At 44.1% G+C, this 14,220-nt stretch overlaps 1 non-coding gene across 1 annotated transcript; it reads right to left on the bottom strand.

Moving 5' to 3' along the window:
- Positions 1-13,897: 13,897 nt before the first annotated feature.
- LOC145071688 (small nucleolar RNA R71) lies at positions 13,898-14,003 on the bottom strand. The gene has a single exon (XR_013690695.1). It is a non-coding gene; the product is annotated as a small nucleolar RNA R71 (small nucleolar RNA).
- Positions 14,004-14,220: the final 217 nt, after the last annotated feature.

Here is a 14,220-nt window from a genome sequence, read left to right as displayed (position 1 = left end):
TAGGTTTGAAGACTTATATGATGTTACCGTCTCACGATCACGTTGAGTCCAATGCTCAGAACTTATGAAGACTCATGAGTGTTGTAGCCACGTCCAACAACTTAGACCTCTACAACCATGTCAGGACAGTCTTGATTCATACCTACTTCCAACATATGACCGACTGTGGAGATTTGAATAATATGATATACCAAACATAGTTATTCTGGAAGTCAAAACATGCAAAAGAAATATAGTAAACGACTGACAAGAGATAGCAACACTTTACTCATAAATAAACACAACTTTTATTCATCATCAAATGTCAATTACAATTTACAAATTTGAAAATTATATAACTACTAAACACTAATAACATCCTTCACCCCCTATGCTCCGAGCATGCTGCAGATGCTTAACCCGAGTCAGTCCCTTCGTGAGGGGATCTGTTGGATTCTCATCCGATGATACCCTCTTGTCCATGAGTATTAATGTTAAGTATAAGTTTTCCCCTACTTATACCTGAAGATTAAGAAATGTTTAGGTAGAACACTTAATTGATAAGTATACTATTATACCTAATGTTGGAGAGTCAAAATGATACTTTCAAAACTATACTTTTGAATGTGTAAAAATGTATTATTTTATGGAGTCAAAACCTGTGCACTCACTAACTTTATGTTGACATATTTTAAAATGCATGTGTTTTCAAGAACTTGAAAAGCTGATATGTTTTCGAACAGGAGAAGTTTTACTATCATCTTTCTGTTTATTAAGAAGTATGTCATAGTCGGATATTGTGTAATAAATACTAGGAAAACAATAATGTAACTTTCAATCATCAATAAAGGTATGTATTTTCTTTAAGTATTGTTCAATGTATGTTATATAACTGTGATACGAAAAATGATGTTACACTACCCGGTGTTTCCGCTGACGGCCGGGTGTGACACCACTCATACTAAATCATTACTGTTGAATCTATTCTGTTTATCCCTCAACTGACTACTCAGCTTCTGATAGCCTGTGCTTCCCGCAAGAAAACTGAAATCACATAACCAATTATCCCTATAGGTCATTTAGCATAACCCAAGCAATCTGGTATTCAGTCCGAACTTGCAACCTAGAACACAAATACTAATGTTGCCCAGACACTAAAACTGCCCGAACACTGAACTGCCTGAAGCAGTATGTTGCCACATGGATGCTTTCTAAAATCTAACGAGACCTACCTGGTCCCTAGTCGTTCACCAATCATCTGAAATACCAGGTTCCGTCCTGGCTACGGAGCCAAAGGACTCCCACTTAGTCGCCCCACACGACTTCTGAACGAAATCCTTCTCTGGAACTAGTTGCCACTAGTTATCATGCCACTGTGGCTCAAACTTCCTTCTGATCTAACTGATCGGGTCCATGCATCGAATCCTGTCATCATCAAATCAAAGGCTAAACGTGATTGCCACCCAACCGATGGTAGCCTCATATCACAAGAAATTATATACGGTCCACTACTTTCCTTATCCCATAACTATAGTGGCACTCCTACAGTCTTATCACTGGCTCAACCTGATCTAATCCTTCTGGGTAATTTCAAAATGCAATCCGTGGATTTCCATATCCTCAATGTTGCACCCGAACTGGTGGGTACTACTATCCTTTTCACGATCTATGAACGTGCTCATGTTATCTACCAATCTAGTGGATGCCACGGTTACACCCGCAGTGTTACAACACCCTAGCGCTATGTAACCACAAGTGGATGCCCTACCGCTACCCCTGCAGTCTTAGAACACTTCCCATTCTAACTGGCCACTAGTGAAAGCTACGGCTACCCCCGCAGTATTACAACACTTCCCATACTAATTTACCACTAGTGAATGCTACGTCTACTGTCGCAGCCTTACAACACTCCCCATACTAACTGACCACTAGAGAATGCTACAGCTACCCCTGTAGTCTTACAACACTTTCCATACTATCTGACTGCTAGTGAACACTATGACTACCCCCGCAGTCTTACAACAAATTCCATACTATCTCAGGGAGCTGTTAGAGGTTCTGAGGCGAGAACGGTTGTATGCCAAGTTCTTAAAATGCGAGTTTTGGTTACGAGAGGTCCAGTTCCTTGGACATCTCGTTAACCAGGAGGGGATTTTGGTCGATCCGGCCAAGGTGGAGGCGGTTATGCAATGGGAGACTCTAAAATCTCCCTCAGACATCAGGAGTTTCTTGGGTTTAGGAGGGTATTATCGGAGATTCATTCGTGATTTCTCCAAGATTTCCATATCCCTCACTCATCTAACGAGGAAGGGGGTCGATTTCTGGTGGGGCCCTGAGCAGCAGAGGGCATTTTGGACCCTGCAACGATGTTTGTGCGAAGCACCGGTGTGGACACTCCCCAAGGGAGTTGAGGATTTTGTGGTGTTTTATGATGCGTTTATCACAGGTTTGGGGGCAGTCCTCATGCGGAGGGGACGAGTGATAGCCTATGTGTCGATGCAGTTGAAGCCGCATGAGAGGAGATACCCCACACACGATCTTGAGTTAGGAGCGGTGGTATTCGCTCTCAAGATTTGGAGGCACTATCTGTACGGGGTCCGTTGTACTACATACACGGATCACAAGAGTTTGAGACATATCATGGATTAGCCGAACCTGAACATGAGGCAGCGCAGGTGGCTGGATGTGGTCAAGGACTATGATTGTGAGATCCTTTACCATCCTGGTAAAGTGAACGTGGTTGCGGATGATTTGAGCCGCAAGTCAGTTGGGTCCTCTACCCCAGCTAGGTGTATGAGGACAGCGGTGGATTCCTTGCTAGTGGTTATGGACAGAGATGCTCATATTAAGGGTATGAGGCCGGAGAACTGGAAGTTGGAAAGGATTAAGGGCGAAAGCGCCCGGTTTGTTCAGGATAGACGCGGATTGTTGACTCGTTACGGTCGGGTTTGGGTTCCGATGATCGAAGGAGTTCGGCAGACAGTGATGGAGGAGGCTCGTAAGTCTTAGTTTTCTATTCACCTAGGAGTCACCAAGATGTACCGTGATTTAGTTCGTGTTATTGGTGGCCTGGTATGAATCGAGATATCGCTTGGTTTGTTGAGAGGTGGTTGACCTGTAGGATGGTCAAGGCCGAACATCAGAGGCCGCACGGTAAGTTGTAGCCTCTGGAGATTCCCATGTGGAAATAGGAACGGATCGCGATGGATTTCATCACAAAGTTGCCGAAGACGACAAAGGGGTTCGATGCTATATGGGTCATCGTGGATCGATTGATCAAGAGTGCCCATTTCGTAGCCATAGGGGAGAGTTCGTCGGTAGAGAAGTTGGTCGACCTGTACATCCGTGAGATTGTCTCTCCCCATGGGGTCCCAGTTTCCATTGTGTCCGACCGGGATGTCAGATTTACTTCTCGGTTTTGGCAAAAGTTCCACTAGGAACTAGGTACGAGACTGCATTTTAGCACGGCGTTCCATCTACAGACTGATGGGCAGAGTGAGCGGACCATTCAGACCCTTGAGGATATGTTGAGGGTGTGCGTCATTGATTACAGTGGGAGTTGGGATTCCCACCTACCGCTTGCAGAGTTCAGCTATCATTCCAGTATTGGCACACCGCTTTTCGAGCTGTTGTATGGGCCGAAGTGTAGGACCCCAGTCTGATGGGCCGAGGTTGGGCACAGGGTAATGGGTCGGACAGAGGTAGTTCTACAAACTACCGAGATGATACAGCAGATTAGACAGCAACTATAGACCGCTCAGAGCCGGCAGAAAAGTTATGCCGACCGACGCCGATTAGAGCTGAAATTTCAGGTGGGTGACATGGTCCTCCTAAAAGTCTCACCCTAGAAGGGTGTGATCCGCTTCAGGAAGAGGGGAAAATTGCGTCCCCGTTACATTGGGCCGTTCAGGATTGTTGCCAGGGTCGGCAAGGTGGCTTATAGGCTAGAGCTTCCAGAGGGGAAAACAACATGTTTCATGTTTCATGTTTCGGGAACAGGGGAAAACAACATGTTTCACGTTTCGCAATTGCGAAAATGCATTATGGATAAGGAGGCAGTGGTATCGTTGGATGACATGCAGGTCGATGAGCGTCTGAACTATGTGGAGAGGCCTGTGGCTATTTTAGAAAGGAAGAAGAAGATTCTGCGGAACAAGGAGATACCTTTGGTAAAGGTACAGTGGGAACATCGGAGGGGATCCGAGTGGACATGGGAGCCGGAGGCGGAGATGTGCGAGCATTACCCGACATTGTTTATTCTAGCGGACTTCAAGGGCGAACTCTAGTTCAAATGGGGGAGAGTTGTAATGCCCCGATTCTCAGGTATTGTTTTAAATAAGATGTTTTGGATTAAGCTCTCCTCGACGAGCTGGTTGCCCTACTCGTCGAGTAGCAGTGGGGTGGGATCGCGGGTTAAGTGACCAACTCGACGAGTCCATATTGGGACTCAACAAGTAGGAGCTGGAAAATGAAACCCTAAATCCTGTGGTTTGTACCCTTATTTAAAGGAGCTTCAACCTCCTTTGGCCTCTTTACAGTTCGAGAGTGTCCTTGAGAACCCTAATTCGTGTGTGTGTGCCTTGTGTATGTGTTGAAGCTTGAAAAGAGGATTTTTGGAAGGAGAAGACTTGGAGGAGAAGGAGATTGGAGCAATTAGAGTGTTGAAATCAACATCCATCTCAGATATCATCTTCCAGAGGTACCTAAACCATAATTTTCCTTATAGATCACCACTATTGGTTGAGTTTTAGGGTTTTCTTGGAATATCAAGTTGGTATGATGTGCTATGGGCTAGATCTGAAGTTGTAACTTCATGTCTGGACCCTCTTCGGATTCTAGAAGCATAAAGTTACAGTTTTGGTCGTGATTGAGGTCCCTCTTGGGCATGAAGCCCCATTAAGAGCTTAGATTTGGCATTTGGAGCATTTAAAGCCATGCATGCATGTAAGGTTTGAAAATTTATGTGATAAGCATGCCCTAGAAGTTTGGATCTATGAGTTGGAGCCGCTGCATGGCTCAAAATAGGTCTGTATGGGAAAAAGGTCTGAATGAACTCGGCGAGTCGCAAGGTTCACTCGGCGAGTCACATGAAGATGGCTGTGAACTCAACGAGTTGGATGAACAACTCGGCGAGTCCAATGATGATTTCTATAGACTCGACGAGTTGAAGAACAACTCGGCGAGCCGAATGAGTTTTCTCCTGGATATGTATGCGTGTGTATCTGTTGAGTTGCAAGGAGGGAACTCGATGGGTAGCCTTAAAGTTTGATCAAGAATTGAAGGATCTCGACTAGTCACCCTAATGACTCGGCGACTTGGAATGGGCTTCAAGGAACTCGGCGAGTAGTCGAGGGTACTCGGCGAGTCGAGGTCAACATGGACTGTTGACCTTGATTGAGGACTTTGACTTTGATCAGGGGTTGACTAGTGGGTTATAGAGTACCTTATAAGGTTAAGGATTTACGAGCATATTGTGCTATAGGTGGTGGAGCCTGTGTCAAGTGATCCGAGAGTTGGAGCTTACCTTCTGAGTCGACATCTGCGAGGTGATTTATCCTCACTATATCGATAGGCTCTACAGCACCAAGGCCGGCCCTTTAGTTGTTATTGTGATGGTATGCTATATGTGGTTATGATCTGTTAGATCGGAATCAAGGTAGACAGTATGCTATGCTCTCATGATCCGTGTGGATGGGTATGTTAGAGACCTGCTAGGTCGGTACTCTAGTTACGAGAGAATTCTATGATTGATGAACAGTGATAGATACGCTTGATGTTTATATATGCCAGTATATGATAGTTATGCGCACATAGTATTTGCTTGTTCGTTGGGTCCGGGGAGACTGTAGGCCCATGTGGCGGACCAGTCATGCCGAAGGTTCGGGATAGATCCAGATAGACTGTAGGCCCTGCAGGGCGGTCCATTCAGGCTGATGGCCCAGCATGCATGTTTATTGATTGATTATTACTGATATGGTATTGTCAGTGTGATATTGGTATTTTGGGGGTAGCTCACTAAGCCCTCAGGCTTACAGTTTTCAGTTTATTGTTTCAGGTACTTTAGGAGATCATGGAAAGGCGAAGGTGTGACTGTACCGCTCCTCATCCTTATGTTATGATTTTTGGGACACTCTGATTATAATGATTTGAAAACATTTTGTAAACAATGTTATTTGGTTTTTATTTATGATAGAAAATTTTAAATTTGGCTTAAAATTTATGGATTTTACACCACTAAACTTGAGTCCCAACCGGAACTCTAACTTGGTTCCCGAAACCTGCTATCACGTGACCCCACTGTATCAGTACCGTACCCATGCCCGTGATCAAAGCGTCACAGTAACCCACAAAATCATCTACACCCTCTGGCAGGGTGAGAATCGGTGCCCCGCACAACCGCAGTCTGAGACTCTCGAAGGCTGCCTGCTGCTCAGTCCCCCAGTGAAAGGCCATCGACTTCTTGTTCAGTCGGGTCAAAGGAACTGCAATCTCGGAGGAGTCCCGTATAAACCTCCGTTAATAATAGACTAGACCCAGAAAACTCCGAATCTCAGTTGGAGACCTCGGAATCTCCCACTGCATCACAACCTCTATTTCGGTCGGATCGGCCAGAATACCCATCTGGATGACAAGGTGCCCGAGAGATTGTATCGCGTGCAACCAGAACTCACATTTGGAGAACTTTACAAAACTCTCTCCCCCACTTAGATTCGGCTAAGTCTTCACATCACGTGGGAATTAAAGGACTCCCAATCCCTCTCACTTTCTAATATCTGATGATGAAACTCTAAGCTTACCAATGTTGGCAACCAATCACCAGTTTAACCCTGAGATCACCCATCGTCTGAAATCTTGAAGAGTACTCTTGAAATGTGATCCATTCTGTCACCTCAATCCACTTCTCATGCTGACCATTGGAGGCCTTAATTCCCACTCTATTTGACGAATTCTTGTTCCCACTTACAATCTTGAAACACCACTAAACTCTTAACAAGCACACCCGTGCGAAAGCGCATTTCTCTTGAACCTCCAAGGCCCGAACACTCATGCATCTAACACCCGCTACTGACACTACCATCTTCATGATACCAATCCGGTCCAAGCAACAGTAGTGCCTTGAACTCCAAGGTACATCCATAGACAATTGTCGACCATACTTGAACCATGCTAGAAACACTGAATGCTGACTTCACTGAAGAACTATCGCCCAAACCCCAACCAAATATCCTCTAAATGATACACTTGCATAGATCCCGACAAAGATCTGGAATGATAACGGTACACGCGGAACCCACTCCACAAGATGTGTCCCCCTGTGGGTTCATCAAGGACTTTTCGGCATGTAGGATGGCATATATGACCCTTGATAACCTAGGCACTAGCAGAAAAATGACTCGAGATATAACTTATCCAAACTCACTCATAATTCGAAAGCGATACATACTCCCAACATCAACCTAATAGCAGTAGAACATGACATACCCACAACATCTGTAGGAATCTTGATCACCTTCCGCTGACATAACCAACCCCGCTACACTTCTAGCAGCCTAAACCCTTGGAGTGACAAACTCTCTTGTGCACCTTCCCGTACATGATGCACCGACTCAGCCCTGTTGGCCTTTCACCCGATGATTAGTGTAACACCCGGATTCCCAGGTATATTATTTTATTCCTTTATTTTTGGAGGTTGGGAGGGGACTCGGCGAGTTAGTGTTAAACTCGTCGAGTATGGTCGCGGATTCTTATCCGGGTTCACAGCTGGACTCGACGAGTTCATGAGTGGACTCGGCGAGTCCACGCTGTTTAATGAAACCCTAATTTCTTGGGTTTGGGGACCTATTTAAAGGCCCTTAGGGCCTTCATTTGCGGCTACTAAACCCCAGAGAGAAACCCTAAGAGATCTAGAGTGTTAGTGATAAAGGAGAGAACATTCTTGATCATTTTGTTGGTGTAATTGCAAGAAGGCGGTGACCAAGGAAAGAGGAGGCTGAAGGACGTGCGATTCTAGTGACTTTAGAGTTCATAGACATCATCTTGAGGTATTTATTCGGACCTTCTTTAGATTTGGTGTTGATTCTTAGAGTTAGGGTTTTCTAACCCCTTTAGAGGATGGATATGTGGAGCAATTGGTCCCTTCTCGAGTTTATGCTTTCGATCTAGACTCAAAGAGGTCCAGAGACCTTAACCCTTGGAGCTTTATGAGTTATTTTGGGAGCCATGAGCTTAGGATGTTATTTTTGGGGCTAAATCACCAAGTGAGACCATTTAGATGTTATATGAGTGTCAAGGTTTGAACTTTACGTGATTATCATGCTTGGGAAGGTCAGATCTATGGATTTAAGGAACAGATCTGACCTCAGGAGGTCAAAGGAGTTTGTGCATGGCATGAACTCATCGAGTATGAAGAACAACTCGGCGAGTAGGGTTAGGGTTTCCCGTAAATCACTCAGTGAGTAGAGGTACCGAGTTGGGGAAATAAGTTAGTGAGTCGGAGGGGGATTAGGGGGCTGGAGTTTAAGGCAGAACTCGCCGAGTTGTTCTTAAGACATGGCGTGTTGAGTCGGGGTGGCCCCGCGATTCATGCCAGGTGTGTGACTCGTCGAGCAATGGGAGGAAATCGACGTGCCAAGTGGGACTAAAAAGTTAGTGGACATGTGTATACTCGTCGAGTCGCCCAAGTGCACTCGACGATTCGAGTCAAAGTTTGATTGTTGACTTTTGTTGACTTTTAGGGTTTGGTCAACAATGTGGCCTTTAAGCCAAGAGAGGGGTAAAATTGTCTTTTACCCTTCTGAGGGTGCTAAGATAGGGTTGTTTATAGTATATTTATGAAAGTATTTACTTTATGTGATTAGGCGGAGGCTAGATCGTATTTCTACCGAGTCAGAGATTTACCGAGACATCTGAGGTGAGTCTTCTCACTATGCTTACCTAGTGTGGTAACAGAATTATGTGGCAGAGTAATTTAGAGTTATATGCCAGTGTATTTTCATGTTATTATGTGGTGTGATTTATTGTGATATCTGATAGCATGATTCAGAGTTTACAGAGTTAGGACCAATGGGTCCACAGAGTTATAGGACCAAGAGGGTCCCACGGAGATATTCGACCAGAGGGTCAACAGAGTTACAGCCCTGAGTGACTGACATGTGTTTATGTGGTATTTTGGGGAACTCACTAAGCAATTATGCTTACAGTGTTATGTGTGGTGTTGCAGGTACCAGCGATGATCGCGGGAAGGCGCCGGCATGACTCGTACACACACACACTGGAGTTCATATGTTTTGATCTTGGGGTTTTGTATTGAGATGATGTTGATACAATGTTTTGAAAAATGAATGTGAATGATGCTTTATCTTTTCTTTAAAAAAATTGTTTAAATTTTATGGTGTTACAAGTTGGTATCAGAGCCTTGGTTTGAGGGATTCGGATGCATCTTCGGGCATATCTGGACTCAAACTGAGGATTTGGGAAAATTTTTGATAATAAGTAAAATTTTTGAAAAGAGTTTTGAGACAGACAGAGCAGAGCCGTGTGTACGATCAGCAAACGCCCGAATGGTGATTTCCCAAAATAGGCTTAGAATAAGTGCTATCAGATATGTTATGTTATGCTATATGATGAATTATGATACGCATGCTAAAGTAGACTAGGTATTCTTATTAGGACTAGAGTGGCCTGATATATGGTGCCTTAGTCTAGGGGTTTTGCTGCTAGAAATATTTGAGAGTGTTTAGATAGCAGCGAGGTGCTTATGTGATATCTGCTAGTGAGTAGCACATGATTTAAGAAAGTAGAGTGCTTGGAAATTTGGGACTCTGGGAGGAGGACTTGGAATGAGTGCTGAGTCGGTGTGGTCGGTAGTATTGGGCCCGTACTACCGAAGGCATCGGGTCAGTGCGCAACCCAAGTAAGAATCCTTAGGGTACCAGAAACCAAGTAGGATTGGGGGTATCGAGTGTGGGCACGCTCGATCGAGTTTTTGATATCTTGTGTTGTATTTCAGAGAGGTATCATCGTGGGAATGCGCCACAGACCAGGGACCAGTGGAGGGGGTGTGAGTGACGAGGAGCTCCGCCAGATGATTCATGATGAGGTGGCGACCGCCATCCGCGCTGAGATTCTAGAGATGTTCGGGTCTATCAAGACCACCCTGATAGATACATTTGACGAGAGATACGTTGCTCTTTCTGATGCTGCTGTTTCTACGGCCACTGGAGCTGTAGCTGTGGCTAGACCGCAGGGTGGTGATGTGTTGTTGTTCTGGGAGTTCAGCAACACAAAACCACTAGAGTTTGATGGGACCTAGGACCTGATTGCAGTGATGAGGTGGATTTCAGACATTGAGGGGTGTTTCTTTACTTGCTCATCTCCTGAGCATTTGAGAGTCCGGTTCGCGCTGAACCAGCTTCGCTTGGGAGCGAAGGACTGGAGGAAGTTTGTGACGGCGCACTATACGCTTGCTTAGCTTGTTGCAGTGACCTGGGAGAGGTTCACTGCTATGTTTCAAGAGAAGTACGTTCCCCAGGTGGAGAGGGAGCAATTTGCACAGGAGTTTCTACCCCTCAAGCAGGGTACCGAGTCTGTTACGGCGATTACTCGGATGTTCCATGAGAGGGCGATGTTCTGCCCAGAGCACGTGTCCTCCGAGCAGGCACGTATGAGCCAATATCTGAGCATTTTGAGGAGGGATATACGGGAGTTTGTGGCGAACTCAACGTACTGGACATTTGCTGAGCTTTAGTAAAATGCCCGGAAGAGGGAGATAGAGCTGGAGACTCAGGCTTGGGAGGAGGTTGAGTCTCAGGGGAGGGATCGGCGACCGACGTAGTCTCAGCTGGCAGCCAAGCGGGCCAAGCCCGTTGATTCGAGATTTGGGAGTTAGAAGGGCCGCACTTGTGGCAAGTGCGGCAAGAGCCACGATGGGGTGTGCAGAGCAGGGTCTTGCTACAAATATGGCAAGGAGGGGCATATTGCCAGGGATTGCCCCAAGGGGTTTGCAGTATATTTTCACTGCAACCAGACCGGACACCGCAAGGCAGAGTGTCCATAATTAAGCAGGATAGCCTAGGGAGCACCTCAGGGATCTGCCCCTACTGGTATCAGAGCTACTGAGAGCCGGCCAGTGAAGGCCGAGGTACCAAAGGCACGAGGGATAGCCTTTCAGTTGACTACGGAGGAGGTCCACACTGCGCCCGACGTCGTGGCTGGTATGTATCCTTTCTTGTATTTATTTTAATGTTGGGACATTGTGTTTATTTTGTCTTATGCGTAGGTACTTTTCTTGTAAATTTTGTACCTGCCTTGGTGTTATTTGACTCGGGTGCGAGTCGGTCTTTTTTATCTTTGGCTTTTAGTCAGCACATCAGTATTAGTCGAGATGTGTTGAGTCGACCTCTGAGAGTTTCCATAGCTGATGAGAGGACGATGTATGCCGCCGAAGTGATCCGAGGATGTGTAGTCGAGATTTTCGGCGTCGAGTTTCCGATTGGTTTGGTTTCTATTGCGATGGGAGATGTATGTGTCATCGTGTGCATGGACTGGTTGAGCAAAGTTGGAGCGGTCATTGATATGTGCATAACTAGTTAATTATTTAGCATACATTTGTTTTCATTTTTAACTAATTATGTGTATAATGTGGACAAAAGGTACTTAATAATGTTTAAATTTTGTTTTCAGTCCAAAAGGCATGGTTGGGAGTGAAAGGGAACAAGAGGAAGCAATTAGAGACCAAAGAATGAAGAATGAGGGACAAAAGCATTCCTACTCGGCGAGTTCATGAGCCTACTCGGCGAGTCCATTAGAATATTCTAGAAGATAAGTCAAGACTGCTGGCATGGGACGGATAACTAGCATCTACTCGGCGAGTTGGGTCTGTTACTCGTAGAGTACACCCTGTTTTGTGATAATTATAAATACCAAACTGTTATCCGATTGGAAGGGACTTCTGACGTTTTTGGAGCTTCATCTGCGATTGAAGAACCCTTGGAGGAGCTAAGGAACCCTAATATTCAATCCTTGGAAGAATCAAGGCAATTAGGTTAATCATTCCACTTAGCTTTAGGAATTAAGTATGTTTAGCTTAGTTAAATCTAATTTTGAGTTTGTTTTTATCATGACTATGAACTAAATTCGTTTTGTTTCTGCTGGGGATGACTAATTTACTCCTATGGTTTAGAATATACTTTATGATTGATTGTTATTTGGTGATTTTATTAAATTAAGTTTGTTAAAGAACCTTATGCATTAATGACAACTATTTTCCGTTAATTGGAAGGTAATTAAGCTGCATGAACATCTCTTAATTATTAACCCCATATGTTATGTGAACACTTGATCATATGCTTAAGAGTAATGAATATGAAATTAAGATTAATTAGAGAATGGGTAAATTAATGTGTGAGCTTGTTTGAGAAACCAACAAACAAGAGGTTAATTGAAACGCCAACTTGATTAACTAATTACAAATCTTATTTAATCCAAACAATTGAACTAGGGAATTAATTAGTTTAAACAATTGGCCACTGCTTGAATTGATTAATTGTCTAAGGGTTAGGAGTAATGACCATGAACCTAGCCACTATAGTTAGTAACCAATAATAATTAATTTATCATTTAAATAACCATATGAGTGAATTAGTTGAACCTAAACAGAAACCCTTTAATAAATTTGGTGAATTTGTCATTTGCTTTAATTGTTTACTTAGTTAATTGTTTTAAGTACTATGTTTAAGTTTCTTGTCTTCTAAAACTAGAGAAAAAAACCCTTTAGTTTTATTACTTGTTTAGTTAAAATTAGTTATTAGATTAATTTTCGTTACCTGAGTTCGAAACCCTACTTACCCAACTATACCACTAAAAGACAGGTTCACTGCCTTTGTGTGCTTAATTTATTAACTAAAAGTAGGATTAAAACTAGTTCGTTTTACACACATCAAGTTTTTGGCACCGTTGCCGGGGAACGGTACTAAATAGTTAATCTAATTTCTAATTTTTTCGATCCTTTGAGTGAGTTTACTGGCGCAAAGTTAATTTATTGCAGATTAGTAGTTAGTAATTAGGTTTTAGCATCTGTTTTAGTTTTATACTTAAGCTTAGAAGTTTTTTCAAAATTTCACTGCTACTCGCCGAGTGCATTCGCACCTACTCGGCGAGTACAACAGTATTTCAGATCAATTTTCGTTTTTTTTAGTACACTTTTTTGTTCTTTTTACGTTTTTATCTTGTTTATTTCAGGACATTCATGACCAGAGGATCAAACACCCTGCTGGTACCACCATTTGAAGATCCCGAATCCGCATTGATAAGGAACAAAGGAAAGGACGTGGACAGCTCGAGTACACCAAAGAAGTCACCTTTGTCCAATTTGAAGACTGTTTTTGGGAAGAAGAAGAGCAACAAATCAGGAGCATCCATCGCATCTTTAGCAAGCGAAGACCCGATCAAGGAAGACACCGAGTACGACACCGAGGAAGAAGAAGAACCCACATACGGGCACGACTCCGATTCCGGCGACGAGTTAGCTCTTACCATGGCTAACAATGATGAAATGCCCACGGGGGAATGGAAGAAGAGGATGCGCGACGACACTGGCCCGGGACTTGTGCAACCCGCAATTCCTGCGACTGCTACTTTTGAGCTCAAGGGTCATATCCTAGCTTTACTTAAAGAAATACCTTTCTATGGAAAAGACCACGAAGATGCTTAGAAGCATTTGGATGAAGTCAATGATGTAGCCAATTACTTCAATGTTCTAAATGTGCCTCGCGAGACTCATCTACTTCGCATGCTTTCGGTGACATTCAAAGGTGTTGCAAAAGACTGGCTCAACTCACTTCCCCCCGGATCAGTCACCACATGGGCCAAGATGAAAGAAGAATTTATTGATCACTTCTGCACACCTTCCAAGATAGCCAAACTGAAGAAAGCAATAGCTAACTTTGAACAACAAGCTGGAGAATCACTATATGAAGCTTGGCAGAGGTACAAGAGCATACTAAGAAACTGCCACACCATGACCTAAATAGCCAGCAAGAACTCTCCATTTTCTATGATGGAGTCAATGTCACAACCAGGCAGTTACTTGACTCGCAAGGCTCGCTCACAAAGAAGCCACCCCCGGTGATCAAGGAATTAATTGAAGAATTCTCTGAGCACTCTAGAGAGTACCACAACCCAAGAAATGATGTTACTAGGGGAGCCGCATATGCAGCTACTGAAGACTTGTCCGCGGTCATG

This window comes from Lactuca serriola, chromosome 8 (assembly GCF_051521515.1).
Source record: "Lactuca serriola cultivar US96UC23 chromosome 8, Lser_US96UC23_V15, whole genome shotgun sequence".
NCBI lineage: Eukaryota > Viridiplantae > Streptophyta > Magnoliopsida > Asterales > Asteraceae > Lactuca > Lactuca serriola.
Note: the sequence above shows the minus strand (reverse complement) of the source record. Positions and strands in the feature narration are given on the sequence as shown.